We start from the raw sequence: 14,790 nt of genomic DNA, 5'->3' as shown, positions 1-14,790 counted from the left end.
TATCTTTAGAGTTGGCAATAGATGGCATGAGAAAAATATTTCCACTAGTCTACAGGTTACAGAAATACACTGAGTGCTTTCTTTTTCTGGTGTTCTTTGGCAGGAAGCATACATTTTTTTAGAGTCTGCAGTCTGCATTTGGGGTGAGACTCTGAAACTATGGGCTGTCTGTTTTTAATTTGCTTTTTGAATGGTCTGATAAAGTCACCACAGTCCTTTTTGCTTTGCTCCCTTCATCTCGACACATGTGTCATTCACTCTTTTCACTATTGTACTCTGACACCAGAACAAACCGGATCTTGCAGCACATACAGAAAAACAGTTAGTCAAACCCCCTGTTGGTGAAACCCAGACCTGCAGCTGTCAAAATATTCATACATTGAAACCAGGGAGTTTTTTTAAGAAAAGGGGACATTTTCAAAAAGAACAGATTCAGATTCTATTAAAGTACCAATTAATGTCTGTATGAATTTATGAGTCTATTGACCCTTAGCCCATAATGGTTGTTACCACAGCAGCCCTCCACTCTAATTGCTAATCCTGCACACAAACACCCTTTTGAAGCTCATGTGAGGATAAAGGCTGCAGAATCTCATAACAAGCTGACAGATTGCCCAGATCATTGTAAACATGCCATAAATATCTCAGCCACAAGAGGAGAAGCAACAGCATGTCCTAGTACATATTACTACGTCAGCTTAATGTATAGACCTTGTTCAAACATGACAGTGTGTTCCAGGAAAGGATGTTCTGTTCTGGAGATCACACGTGAACACGCAGACACACACAATTGCATGACATAAATGTATAAATGTTTTATTCTATTTTCTATACATATAATTAACCCTAATGTTGTGTTCTGGTCATTTATTTACCTGAAGAGGATTTTCTTTTCTTATATAGTTAATGTTATATTGTTGGATTAAAACTTAAAATAAAACTGGTTATGCTGTATTATTACCAAATAGACTTCAATCTATTCGACTGCTTGTTGTTGTGTTTTATGAACATAGGTTTTGTATCTTCTTTTGGACCTGATAGGACTTGATCTGAGCTTTTTCAAATTTATTTTTCAAATAATTACCAAAATTATAATTTTTTTGCATAGGCTCTGATGAGTTCCATATATATATATATATATATATATATATATATATATATATATATATATATATATATATATATATATATATATATATATATATATATATATACACAAAAATATTGAATCCAATATTTGTTGATAGTGTAGAATAATGATAAATGCCAAGCACTTTTTAAAAAGCTAGTCAGGTTTTGACCAGGTACAGCAGATTAGGTTAAGCACTTTCAATGGGTTAAAGATAAAGATTGAGAGGTGGCATTGACCTGACCAGACTAATTAAATGACCATCCATTAATTATCCAGTCAGAACAAACACAAAGCAACCATCAGCATCCACAATGACCCAGGACAAGAAGGAAACAGACCAGAAAATAATTAAGTTAAACTGAATTGAGTTTTCTCATTGAACAATAAAGACTTATTGTCTTTAAGAATGTAACATACATTGGATTGAAACCATGAAAAATCTTTCTCCGTGTGATTCATTACCTCTAAAATCAACAAGTAACATCATATGCGTTATTGGTTATGAATGTAGGAACTTGACACTGACTTGTGAGCTCACACACACCCATGGAGTAGTTTGTGTGGAGGGGAGGTGGATTGTTGACAGGGACAAAACTGAGGTGATGGGGGGGGGGGGTGTAGTCTACAATTTTGAGGAGGGGATATTTTGGGTGAGAACAGGGTATAACTGGTAAAAAGCTGGACTAGAGCAGATATTCTGTGCACTGAAGCCAAACAACAGCACACGAGTAAGTTTTGCAGCTGGCCCCAATATTATTCAAACAAAGTTTGTTTTTCTTATTCGTTTGGGGGCAAAAAGAAGTAAAAAAAAAGGCTGAACGACAGTATGCTGTTTTTGAACATTCCAACACCCCCGCACTGCTGGAGGTGGGGTGTAGATAAATGTAAACATAACTCACAACGCGTATCCCCTAAACACAACAACGATGAAATGATGAAGTGTAGGCAATCTAGGTGTGAGACGGGCACCAATGGTCAGAATATCATAGACAAAAGAATAATGATTAGCAACCATTCAGAGTCAAGTATCATGTTTTCAATACAAAAGAACCATAATCAGTCCTTAATGGGAAGTGTGAATGGCTCATAAACCCTATTCACACGGGATTAGTATTATCTAGGGACTTTGTGTGGTTTTGGAATTATGCTTGATTTATTTGTAACACATTAACCTCAGAACCTTTTCAGCTTTCTCTTTCTGCAAATTAGCGATAGCCTAGCGATATGATGACAACACCCCAAACACTATCAAACACTTAAACGCAGCTCTATTCTTCTCGAAAGATGGCGGACAGAAAAAAAAAATAAAAAAAAGACATATGTCCCACCAAATCCATTCCAGACCAGATCATAGAGATGCCGATTCACACGATATTAATATTATCATGACATCAGTGTTCGGCGAAATACGGTAGGTCCTTTGAGGGGGAATTTTTACTTTACAAATTACAGACATGACCGATTCGCACATGATTAAGATCACAGACAACCTCCGCAATTATTGCAAATGACTTGAGGTCATCTGGTAATAGTAATCCCATGTAATCCCAATAGGGCTACAGTCTTTAGCATGATGTGAAAAAAAAATTGTAGTCCGTTTGTTACTTTATTTTATTAAATTGGATAAATTGTTACACATTTTTATATCTATGTGATGTCATGATTTACTTTTGATAAAAAAAAAGGTTTATTATTGTATGTTCATTTGGCATTTCATTTATTGTATACCCTTTAAATTCACTTATTGAAAGCAAAACAGCATTTATGTGAAACACATGTATTTGGTTCTTTTAGGCTACTCTTTCTTTTCATGGCTTAGGAAAACTTTCTCTACGTCACTTTTTGTATAACTCCAGGTCATCGACACCAAGCTTTGTTGCAAATTCTCTCGAGGAATTAAATGCTTTCTCTTAATCTTTAATGTACGAGACATCTCTCCGCTAGCGATCATACAGGTGTGGAAATATTTGTGCCAGCTTAGCTAATCGACACTCCAGTGTATTCATGTTGCTATGACAAGGCCGGAGATATTGTTCTCTCTTGCCTCTTGCCTGTCTTGCCTCTCTCAAATAAAATACACCAATAAAACATTTCATTCATCGGGATCAATATAGAAACTAGCTTCATTATGAAACCTATTTTTAAATGTATGCCAACTTGTCTATGGTCTATTTAAAGAGAGCACACTGAGATTAATCGGCGCAGCAACAATTTTTACCAAATCTTTATATAATATTTATAAAACATGACAGGATTTTGCCAAATAAATAATCTAGGTCATGTATAAAGTTCATACATATTTTGAAATGAAAAACTATTATTAACAATATCTATGAAATTATACTTTTTCTTATTGATGTCACGCTGAAGCGGTGTGATTTTCATAGAATTGCACCCTTTAAACTCACCTTAAAATAACATGAAATCTAAAAAAAAAATCCAGCACTGTAGACCAGCAATAAACGGTCATTATATAAAATGTAGGGATGTAACGATTTACTCAACTCATGAGTTCATTAGATTCACGATTTTGATTTCATGTCTCTATTCACTTTTTTTTTTTCTTCGAAATCATATAATCTGTATAATTTCTATAAATTAAATTGTCCTTTTATTATTGCTTGGACAAAATTCTAAACGTTTCTTTGTGAATTACATAGAACACTATAATAATATAGCACTAAGTCGTGGCCTAGTGGTAATAATATAGCACTAAGTCGTGGCCTAGTGGTGAGAGAGTTTAACTTCTAGCCCTAGGGTTGTGGGTTCAAGGGTCAGGCCGGCAATACCACGACTGAGGTGCCCTTGAGCAAGGCACTGAACCCCAAACTGCTCCCTGGGCGCCGCAGCATAATTGGCTGCCCGCTGCTCCGGGTGTGTGTTCAATGCTCTTTACTTGGCTGAATGTCACATCCCTTTCACTTTCAAAAAATATCTGCATGAGATGCAGATTCACTCTCTGCCAGCAGGTGGCGCTTAAAGTGTTTCAAGATGAGATCAGATGAAAAGTAAAAATACCATCTAAATTTTTAATTCATAAAAACTCCTACCCCAAATTGAATCGCGATTTGTTTTGCATCTCAACCGATTAGAATAATCACATTTCTTATTGATTTTCAACCAGCTTGTGGTTAATCGTTACATCCCTAATATTATGGATGTAAAAGTACAAACCAGTAATGCCTGTGAAGTAATATGTTAGCATAGCCCACAATCTTATACAGCTAGTCAGCTAACTGTGTTCTGTAGCATCTATGCTATGCTGCTAAAACTTAGCTAAAATGCTGCTAAAACATCTTTTGGATGTAATGTAATTATTTCCCACATTCAAGTTCTAGGTTATAATATGGAAAAGTCTCAACATTAATCTCTTAATTTTACAACAAGTAGTGAAACTTACTCAAAATAAAGTCTTAAACATCTAAAAAAAAAAACCCACACATTTATGGAGCTACTCTTTTGGTGAAAGTTTTTAGACAGCTTTAAAAATGACCATCAGACAATGAGCACTTGGAGACCCATATCTCAGTGTGCAATGATCTGATTGACTTAAAACTATATAAGGGTATATAGTAATAAACATGTCAGCTGGTTAAGACATCAACTAGTAGGATAATAAATTAATTTTTCTTTTTATAATCTGATCTCAAAAATTTAAGTGTGCTTGAACTTAATAGGTACATTTACCCTAATTATTTTTCTCACAATGCCACACCAAGCAGGAGAGAGTTGATTAGATTTGGCTAAATCATCAACACTAGTGAAGAACACCATGGAAAATCCATCCATGTGATTGGATTACAAAAGCAGCAACTTTTTAGAGATAAAAGTAAATCTGGTGAAGCAAAACAAATTGAGTGTATCAACAATAGACAGTTGACGGACGGAAAACTTTTGTTAACAGCTGTGATCAATGATCTGATTTTATAAACTTGGGTGTTTCTTTGTATGCCCACTATAATACATGATATGTTTGCACAGTTGCTATTCTTGTCCTGTGATATCTGATCTCAACAACACCATTTCATTAAACAGCCTGCAGTGAAAGTTTCACTTTATATGAAGTATCAGATCCCCAATCCCATTTAATGCTCTTGACCAACATTATTTTCCTTACGTGGGAGAACATGTTTTAAAAAGAGTGTTAGGGATGCCCCTTATTACTGTTTAAACAGAACAACAATATTCAAGTTATAAAGATATTTTGCTCTAAAAGCGTGGAAGGAGAGAATCAGAAATAGAATGGAACCAAGTTTCATTTTGTCTTACTAGAAAGCTAGCAAGAAACTTTTTTTCATGCAGGTCTGAGATCAGTTGTCTTCGGCTTCAGGGTTTTTGTTATAGAAAATAAAATTTGGAGTGATTCTACTTTCAGACACTATTTACCTGAGTGTGTTACTACAGGACTGCAAATTTCTTCTTTACTTTGTTCTTGTAGATGTCAAAATTATTAATAAAAAAATTATGAGATGATAAACAGGAGAAACAGGTGAGACCAGGAGAGAAAAAAAACAAAACAAAAAACCTTGAGCATGAAAATGGCTTCATTCAGAGAGAGCAAATAAATAAGACAGACACTTTCTGGACAGAACTTAAAAACAATTAGAAAAAAACCGAATTGCTTGTTTTTTTGGATTGTAGGAGTATAAACTGAAAAAAGGGTTTTGGGTTCAGATAATAATATGGATCTTAATTAACTGGAAAAAAAAAATCCCACTGCAACTTTTTTTTGGGACAAACGGATTCCAGCTGTCCATTATAGATGATAAGAATTGAAAGAAATGATCTGGATTTATTTATCCTTTTAACACTGTTCCTGAATCAGCCTTCAAACAAAAGACTTCAGAGCTAGGACAAACTTCAGGCTTCTCTCCGATCAGTGGCAAGTGGGTTCATGCTATTGGTGCGAAATCCCACAATTACCAGCAATGGGGGGCCTTGGCCTTCAACACAGATTGTGCAGCAGGCTTGCTGTTCAGAATTCTAATCTGTTTCTCCTTTGGAATCTGCCTCTGTAAATTTCCACTGCAAAAAAAAAAAAAAAACAACACCCTGCAAACAGACTGTCAACTTGAAAATAAAAATGAATAAGGGTGTAAATACACATTTCCTGGTATGATGTTGCTGTCACACCTTTTTCTTGGAAGTGTAGATGAGCTTTCTTTGATCTTTTACTCTTCAGAAGTTGCCAAGCTATTCAAATTCACCCTATGAAGTAGCGTCCAATGGTGCTGGAAGCCTGAATTTAAACTGGAGCCATGGGGACTTGTGGAGACTTGTCTGATGCCTAAAAGTGTAGTTCTGTTAAACAAAACTGAATTTGCCAGGAGTAATGATCTAAGAGTATCTTAAACACATTATAAAACTTTGATTATGTGAAATAATAATTATATTAATAAAACAACTTCTAAACACTTTAACAATTAGGATAAATCTACAATATTAAAACATCATAATGATCTTGTGGACAAAATGTAAAGTACAGCATGAGGAAAAACGAGGTTAACATTTACTAAATGGTCCACTTCCACGTCCACTTATTAAATTAATCCAGAATGTTGTTGAATTGATCAAATATAAAGGATTAGCATTTAAAATCTAGCAGTAGCAACATACCAAAGCCAAGATTCAAACTTATTTCAGTCCCAGTTATATAATATGTTACATTATGGAAGTCTAAAAACTAAAAAGCTGTATGAAAATTATAAATAGTTGAATGAAATGGTCCTGAATGGTGAGAATGTTTTCCTCATGTTTCACTGGAGACGTGCCAGCACACTAGCAAGCTACTGAGTGAAAGAGAAGGAGGAGGAGGAGGAGGAGAAGGAGGGCGTGCTGCTCAGATAAGCTATTTAAAGCTGAAACTTCTGTGTGCTCAGACCTGAAGCTTTCCATGTTGTCACAGCTGAACAGGTTCTATTATCGCAACTTACAGTGATTTGGACAACATTTCAGCATTTCACAAGACACTTGGAATTTGAAGAATTATTTTGCGTGACAGTGCCAGTGTAAGTGCGTTTCAAGAGAACAAGCGGTGAGTCAATTTGAGTAACCTATTTAATATAATTTCTAAAATGTAATTACACAAATATGCAAAATTCAAAGTAAATATTAACTCGTATAAAGGCTGTTAAACAATCTGGAGGTGTTTCAAAGTGGGAGTGTCTCATAATTTTCTTGCTACAGGCAAGAAAATGGGTTCTATGTTGTTAAAATGGTTTGTAATTTTTACAAGAAAAAGGTAAAATGCTACAGTAAAAATGTGTTAAGTGGGAAGCTGTTAATAAAACTATATAACATACAATAATCACAATTTAACTGTAAAACTCCTTTTGTGTATGAATTACCATATAATGTAGTTTAATCTTAAATGCTTCCAAAAAGATTTTTACAGTTTTTAATTGTGTTTAGTACAAAATATGATTCACCTTGTAATTTACAGTGAAAGTTTATGTAGTGCTTATGTAGCCTTTTTTGCTATGTTTTATTATTATTATTTATTGTTTTGTATATGGAACGCTGCAGTGTATGTTTATTTGTTCTTGCATAAAGTCAAATTTAGTTTAATATTAAATGTAACTTTATATTTCTTATATTTAAATCTATTTTAAGACTTATATGTGACCCTCGACCACAAAACCAGTCATAATTTTTCTAAATTAAGATTTATACATAATCTGAAAGCTGAATAAATAGGCTTTTCCTGATGTATTGCTTGTTAGGATCTGACAATATTGGGCCAAAATACAACTATTTGAATATCTAGAATCTGAGGGTGCAAAAAAATCTACACACTGAGAAAATCATCTTTAAATTTCTCCTAATTAAGTTCTTAGCGATGCATAATACTAATCAAAAATAAGGTTTTGATATATTTATGGTAAATTTAAAATATCTTCACAGAACATGATCTTTTCTTAATATCCTAATGATTTTGGCATAAAAGAACAATCGATAATTTTGACCATTACAATGTATTTTTTTTGGCTATTGTTAAAAAATACCCGAGCGACTTGAGACTGGTTTTGTGCTCCAGGAACACATATAGGATACCTACAGAATATTCACAGTCACAAAAATAACATCCCACATCCCTAAAAAATTTGAACAGCTTCTTTAGGTTTTTTAGGCTACAAATAAAATATTCCCTTTCTGGTGTAGCACCATAAACTTCCTGAGGGTTAAATGCATTATGAAACCAATAAATCATTCCATGTACCCTCAAACAACAAATAGCTTGTAAACTTCAGGGGGTAATTTGCACGTTAGGTTTTCATGAATCACTTGGCACAGTAGGGACAGTTCACCCAAAAATGAAAATTGCCCCATGATTTACTCACCCTCAATGCATCCTTGGTGTATATGCCTTTTCTTTCAGATCAATCCAATCGGAGTTATATAAAAATGTCCTGACTCTTCCAAGATTTATAATGGCAGAGAATGAGTGTTATTTTTTAACTGTTGGTAGTGGTGTTGGCCCAGTGGATAAGACACATGCCTTTGGTGTGAGAGACCTGGGTTCGAATCCACTGTGAGACACCAATGTGTCCCTGAGCAAGACACTTAACCCCTAGTTGCTACAGAGGCGTGCGACCTCAGACACATATAGCAATTGTAAGTTGCTTTGGACAAAAGCATCAGCTAAAATGAATAAATGATAAAATGAAAATGAAACGGTCCAAAAGAAGTCCAGTAAAGCGCTCCCCAGCTAAGGGGTTTTCCTTTGCTGTAAATAAAACTTGGTTCTGACGAGACTAGCATATTCTCACCAAAGCTTACGCTACGCCTATGTCGCCATCGTTGGAACACCACTCTCTCATGGCCGCCGGCTTCAACGCGTCTAATTTACTTTAATGGAATCATGTCAAGCTTTGCCAAACTGAAATGGGGGTGCGTTGCTCGCTGCATAAATTGGAAACTTTTCAACTTTTGTCACTATGATGGCTGCGGTAGCACCAAGCTTCAGAAACACCCTCCTTTAAGCATCAACGCCGACGCCTGTGTGAACCATTAGTGGAAGCTAGAGTTTGCAGTGTATAAAGGTTTAAATATTGATATTTTTCTTACGAAAAACACAGATTTTCTTCAGGAGGATTTTATTCAACCCCTGGGGCCGTGTGGGACACCGTTTATAATGAATTCACTTTATTGGACTTCTTTTGGACTATAAAAAAATAACATCCCTTCACTGCCATTATGAAGCTTGGAAGAGCCAGGACATTGATTAATTATTAATAAGTCTTATTGGATTTGTCTGAGAGGAAAAAAAGTCATATGCAAGGATACCTTGAGGGTCAGTAAAGCATGGGATAATTTTAAGTTGTGACTAGAAGAGATACAGCTGGAAATAAACAAAAAATGACTTTTTCTACCTATTAGATTGTGTATTATTAAGGTTTACCCCTAGCCCTACTATCAACCTAACCCTCACAATAATCCAAATACAGTAATTATTGTTGTTCAGCGTGACAAAAATGACACTCTATTGATGTGCACATTCCTAGTAGCCCCAGCAATTTTGCTTCTAGCCTTAACAGTAATGAAATTTTTTGGGTGAACTATCCCTTTAACATCAATGAAGGTATTGTTATGCTCAACTACTAGGGTATCTTCGTTTTCGCGTAAAGAGCTTTTCTTCTGAACTCTGGCTGATCTCTTGTGCCGAGACTTTATGTAACATACTTTTCTGCGAATGACGCATCTGGACCAACCTGCCTGTGAATGGAAATCACAAGAGATCTTTGTAAACATTCTTTCATAATTAATATGCATTTGCCTGCCCCCTTTTCCCCTGTCGCCCGAGTGGACCACAGCGTCCCCGAACATCACGTACTGCACATACACACATAGCAAGTCTCAATGGGAAAGTGCGTGTGTGTGCACACAAGCTCAGAAGTGGGGGACACTCTCAGAGTAGTAAGAAAAAAATCAAAATCATTAAACTCATTTTGAGATACTAACAATCTTTTAAAACATTAATAATTAAATTGATGAACTTCCTAAAAGAAGAGTGGTTAAAACGATTGAAAAGGCACTCAACCTATGCAGCATTGCAATTCACAGTCTGCAATTCCAGGAAAAATGCAGTGGAGCTCTAAATTAATGACAAATGAAACTGACAGCCCTGGTTTGTTTCTGATGTTGTGTTACTGAATGTGTGCATAGCCGTTATTCTCTGAAAAGAGGCTGGGGAGGAAGGTAAAATTGAATGATGTGTCGTAACTATAGATTACTTAACTGTTTTAAGTAGCAGTCCTCCGTTTACTTAACCTATAAAAGACAAAACACAGCCATACTGATAAACAAACACATCTCATAGTGTTTAGTAAATGATATGGAGCGGGTCATCATGTTAGGTCACAAGTCTAGATTAAATACCCTATAAGGGTGTCGTTTGTGTGTGTGTGTGTGTGTGTTTGTGTCTACAAGATCTTGCTTGTAGTAAATGTATAAATGCATGTTTACAGCACTAGTAAACAACTAAGCTCTAAATCGTACACTTCTTACATAATTTCTTGCCAAAAAATTAAATGAAAAACCAATTAAAGAGGAAAGAAACCGCAACATTTTCTCTGTTCTTATGCCTCCTCATCTACTCTTTCCCAAACTAGTCTGGGCCTTTTTTCTTATGCTTTTCAACACAAAATGAACACACAGAGACATAAGAATAAAAACTTAAATTCCGGTGACAAGCACTTCGACAAAAATAATGTTTTGCTTGAGTTATGATAATGACTGAGAGGAGAAAAGAAGCGAGAGGAATGGTTATGGATAAATATATAGCATGTGATTGGCACAAGAAGTGATGGAAATGTTTGTGCATGTGCGTGTGTGTGTGTGTGTGTGTGCACGCATTTACTAGAGCCAAGGGAGAGTTAACAAGAAAAACATTTGCCTTTACTTTTCAGCGTCAGTTTTGGAAAATATTTTGGACACAATGTTCTCCACAAAAGCTCTAAAGTTCTTAATTTTATGCAATGACTGATGCAAACCATCTAAGGCAGTATAGAAGGCTATGAAGAGGTAATTTTTACATAATTTACAACACAAATAATTTTAGCAGCAGTCTCAAATGGTGACACCTTATGCCTGTAATGAAAAGAAGACATTTGCAGAAGCCTGAAAACTTGAAATGAAACAAACCTAGTTAAACCAAGCAGTTCTTTCTAATCACTTAGACTCTAAATAATCAAGATCTGAAGATATAAACTATAGAATGATCATAAAGCTAAAACTCAAAACAAATGTTAATAACATGCTGATATCTTTGCATGCAGATCTGAACCAATGTTGTCCAAAAATAAAAAAAAATTCCACAATACAATGAGCTATACCAACACTTAGAAAATTCTTAATCCATTTTATTTCTAAAAAACAATTGTGGTTTTAGCTTTTAACGATCAATATTCAGAATTTTGCATGTTTTGTCCTCAGGCAAGTTTATTAAGATGAACAATAGCAGGAGAGATCTCCTCTGATTTATGAGAGTTCATAACAGAAATAAAAGAGATGGGTGGCAGTGAACTTCCACATTACTGTAGCGTCTGGTGACATGGTTCTGTGACAACAGTTTACTAACACACAAACATTCTCGTATTGTGTTTTAATGTTTGACAGTGACATGTAGTTGGATGGAAAACATGCCCTGATTTTTTTTTTTTTATGTTATGTAAAGCATTTCAAGCCGGAAAACTATGACTTCATGACTTGTTACACAAGCTTTTAGTTTATGATGCATTCAGCTTTTATTTATTTATTTTTATATGAAAACTAACCTAAGAATAAACATGCAGGTCTGCCCCTAAGGTATTACATTGGTGTCTGGGGCATACTGGATTCATAAAGCAGAACAGTGTAAAAAGCCAAGTCATTAAATATTAACCATTAACCCTGTATTATACTACAAACCAAAGGCCAAACCTGGGAGAAGGTGATAAGAGTAGCACTGGCCACTTTGACACAAAAAGCTCTTAAGAAGACATGCTTGTATTTGTCTTTGGCATCGGGTTCTAATGGAAATTAACCAAGTCGTGCACTTAGTAGAAACCACTCTTTAACCCACATACTCAACAACTGCAGGTCATGAATCACTTCGAACACGAGTTTGAATTCTACGTTTAACGTTCACAGCTGTCCTTATATTTCGAACAGTCTCTATCGGGGAACTTGACCTGGCGTGTAATACCCAATCACGGATTTATTATATCGAATGACTCCGTTACATCGCTATATCGGATTAGACACACACAATGGGATTATACAGTACGTTACATAAAACCCACGGTGTCAGGGACAACTAATAATCATAACAAACAGCAGCGGGCTTTACCATAAAGGGTTAACGTTAGTTCACCAAAATGGAAATTAGTCTGTTTTACTCACCCTCGAAGCATTCTAGTATATGATGTTCTTGTGGACGAATCCAGCTGGAGTTATATTAAAACTTGTCCCGGGGGTGTCTGTCTGAATAAAGGCCTCCTGCAGTGAATCCATGCGTTTTTGTAAGAAAAGTACCCATATTTTAAACGTAGCAATAAACACTTTTCTCTCACTTCCGTTAGTTGTCACCCGTGAAAGCCGTTCCAGCGGATAACTAAGATTGAATTAGAAGTACAAACCGAAGATTTCGATATAAGTTACTGGTTGTCCTTTGCTAAAGTAAGGAAACTTTCCTTCTTTTGCTCCTAAAAACGCCTTCCGTGTTAGATACCGAGATAATGAGAAAAGTGTTTTATTACGTTTGAAATGTAAAGGGCATTAACAAGCGAAACTTTTGCTTGTTTTGAAAAGTTATTTAGTGTTGTTTTGATAGAGTAAAGACAGGCCAGAGTGGGGTTGTCTAACAGGTGTTTCTCTTGTCCTTTAGCGCCCCCTGCAGATATGGGTGTCAAAATGCTGCAGTGTTTTCCCTTCTACAGACGCAGCAAAGAGAGGGGCAAAAAACAGTGCCCTCCTAAGACGGGTGAGTGATGTTCTCAAACTTTTGTAACTTTTTCAGATAATTTATATTCTGGCCAAATGATAAATTGGCAGGTGACATGGTATAAAAAAAATGCAGTTATATTTTTTGTAAGTGCATTAACATTTTATTTTTAGATTGTATTTATTCTATTTTTATGAAGTGTAACAGTTATTTATTTGTAAATTATCTTTGTTTTTATGAAGTGAGATTATATGATTATTTTCTTTTCTGCTTATTCAGCAGTAGCCAGTGAAGAGGTGAAACCTCGGCTATATTCCACTACCTCTTGGGGCAGTGAAGGGGACGGCAGCATTAGTCCGAGTTGCCCACAGGCCTATTTTTCCCACAAGGCTCGGCTCTCACTTCGTCACCAGATGGATAGCAACATTAATGCAGTGGATGCCACATACTAACTTTGTCTCACAGGCGGTCTCTGGAGAATCCTTGAGAGTAAACTTTAGATTTACAGCCCCAGTCCAGTTTAAGTCCATTGTTGGAGAGTTTTTGCCGGGAACTTGAGGATGAGCCATTGGGAGAAACAAGCAGCATGGAAGTTTGCCTCTTCTTGCATGCTTATGGACACTCACTGAAATCAGCTGTAAGCACTGTAGTAACAATATCAAGATAAGTGTCTGAATTTCTTTAATTGAACAATACAGCAATGAGTGTAAAATGGTACAGCTGAGTGTAATTTGGTGAAAGGGGATAATATTTAACACTCTTAAGAGTACAATAAGTTTACATGATAACCAATAATTGCTTTTTTTCTAGCCTATAGCTATAGCCTACAGCTATACATCCATCTGCAGTATCTGAACTGGATACTGGCTTTATCTGAGGAGACGTTGACATCATTATGCAATTGTTTTTTTTGAGCCAGATATAAATTCGTTCAGTAGGATACTTTGATGAATAGCAGTATACCTAATAAAATTAACCGTGTTTTTCCCTACTGATCATAAATTCAGTGTGTACTGTGAAGCACCTGAATGTTTTTTTATTGTACATAAATAGAAAAGTGGTTTCGAAAGCTTATTTTGTTTTCAATGTATGTGCCATTTTCTCTGCCCTGCAGCTGCATCAAGGTCCATTAACATAGTGTGCACTGCTCTAACTTTAATTAATGTTTTTGTTACGTTTAGATTTCAGGGCTTTTTGAAATATGCCCTGACCATAAAAACATTTTGCTTGAGAGATGTTTTTGAAACAGTTCTGTTAAAGATGGTTGTTTCATCGACTTTATGCAAGTTAAACATTACCAACAAATGCATTAATACGAAGACGGCCTGGTTTTTAAATCTTTATAAGGTTTTCTTATTGCATGTATAAAACCACTCAAGTGAATGGAGATGTTTCGTGTGTTTGAAAAAACATGTTTTACATTATGTGTATCTGGACTTCTTCACATTGTTGTGTGCACATATATTAAAATGTGTGTTTTTTTTAAACATTAGATTTGTATTTTTACACCCTAACCCAGTAAAAGAAGAGAATTCACAAGACACTGTTACACCTTTAAAGTAACAATATGAAAGAGAAGATTTTTCCTTTGTATGTTATATACGCAACTATTTGTAAATACATTTATATATAAAAAAAGTATAACATATAAAAAGACAGCAAACTAAATTACAAGAGTTAAAACAGCACATGAATGGTTGTTTTCATCGATGATTGTAAAAAAAATAAATAAAAA

General features: G+C 35.4%; 1 long non-coding RNA gene across 1 annotated transcript; it reads left to right on the top strand.

Moving 5' to 3' along the window:
- The first annotated feature begins 6,975 nt into the window (after positions 1-6,975).
- On the top strand, positions 6,976-14,542 carry LOC113052181 (uncharacterized). Its single transcript, XR_003276990.1, has 3 exons — positions 6,976-7,166; positions 12,999-13,094; positions 13,335-14,542. It is a non-coding gene; the product is annotated as an uncharacterized LOC113052181 (long non-coding RNA).
- The last annotated feature ends 248 nt before the right edge of the window (positions 14,543-14,790 follow it).

The sequence above is a fragment of the Carassius auratus genome, chromosome 32 (assembly GCF_003368295.1).
Source record: "Carassius auratus strain Wakin chromosome 32, ASM336829v1, whole genome shotgun sequence".
NCBI lineage: Eukaryota > Metazoa > Chordata > Actinopteri > Cypriniformes > Cyprinidae > Carassius > Carassius auratus.
This window is presented reverse-complemented; position numbering and strand designations above follow the sequence as displayed.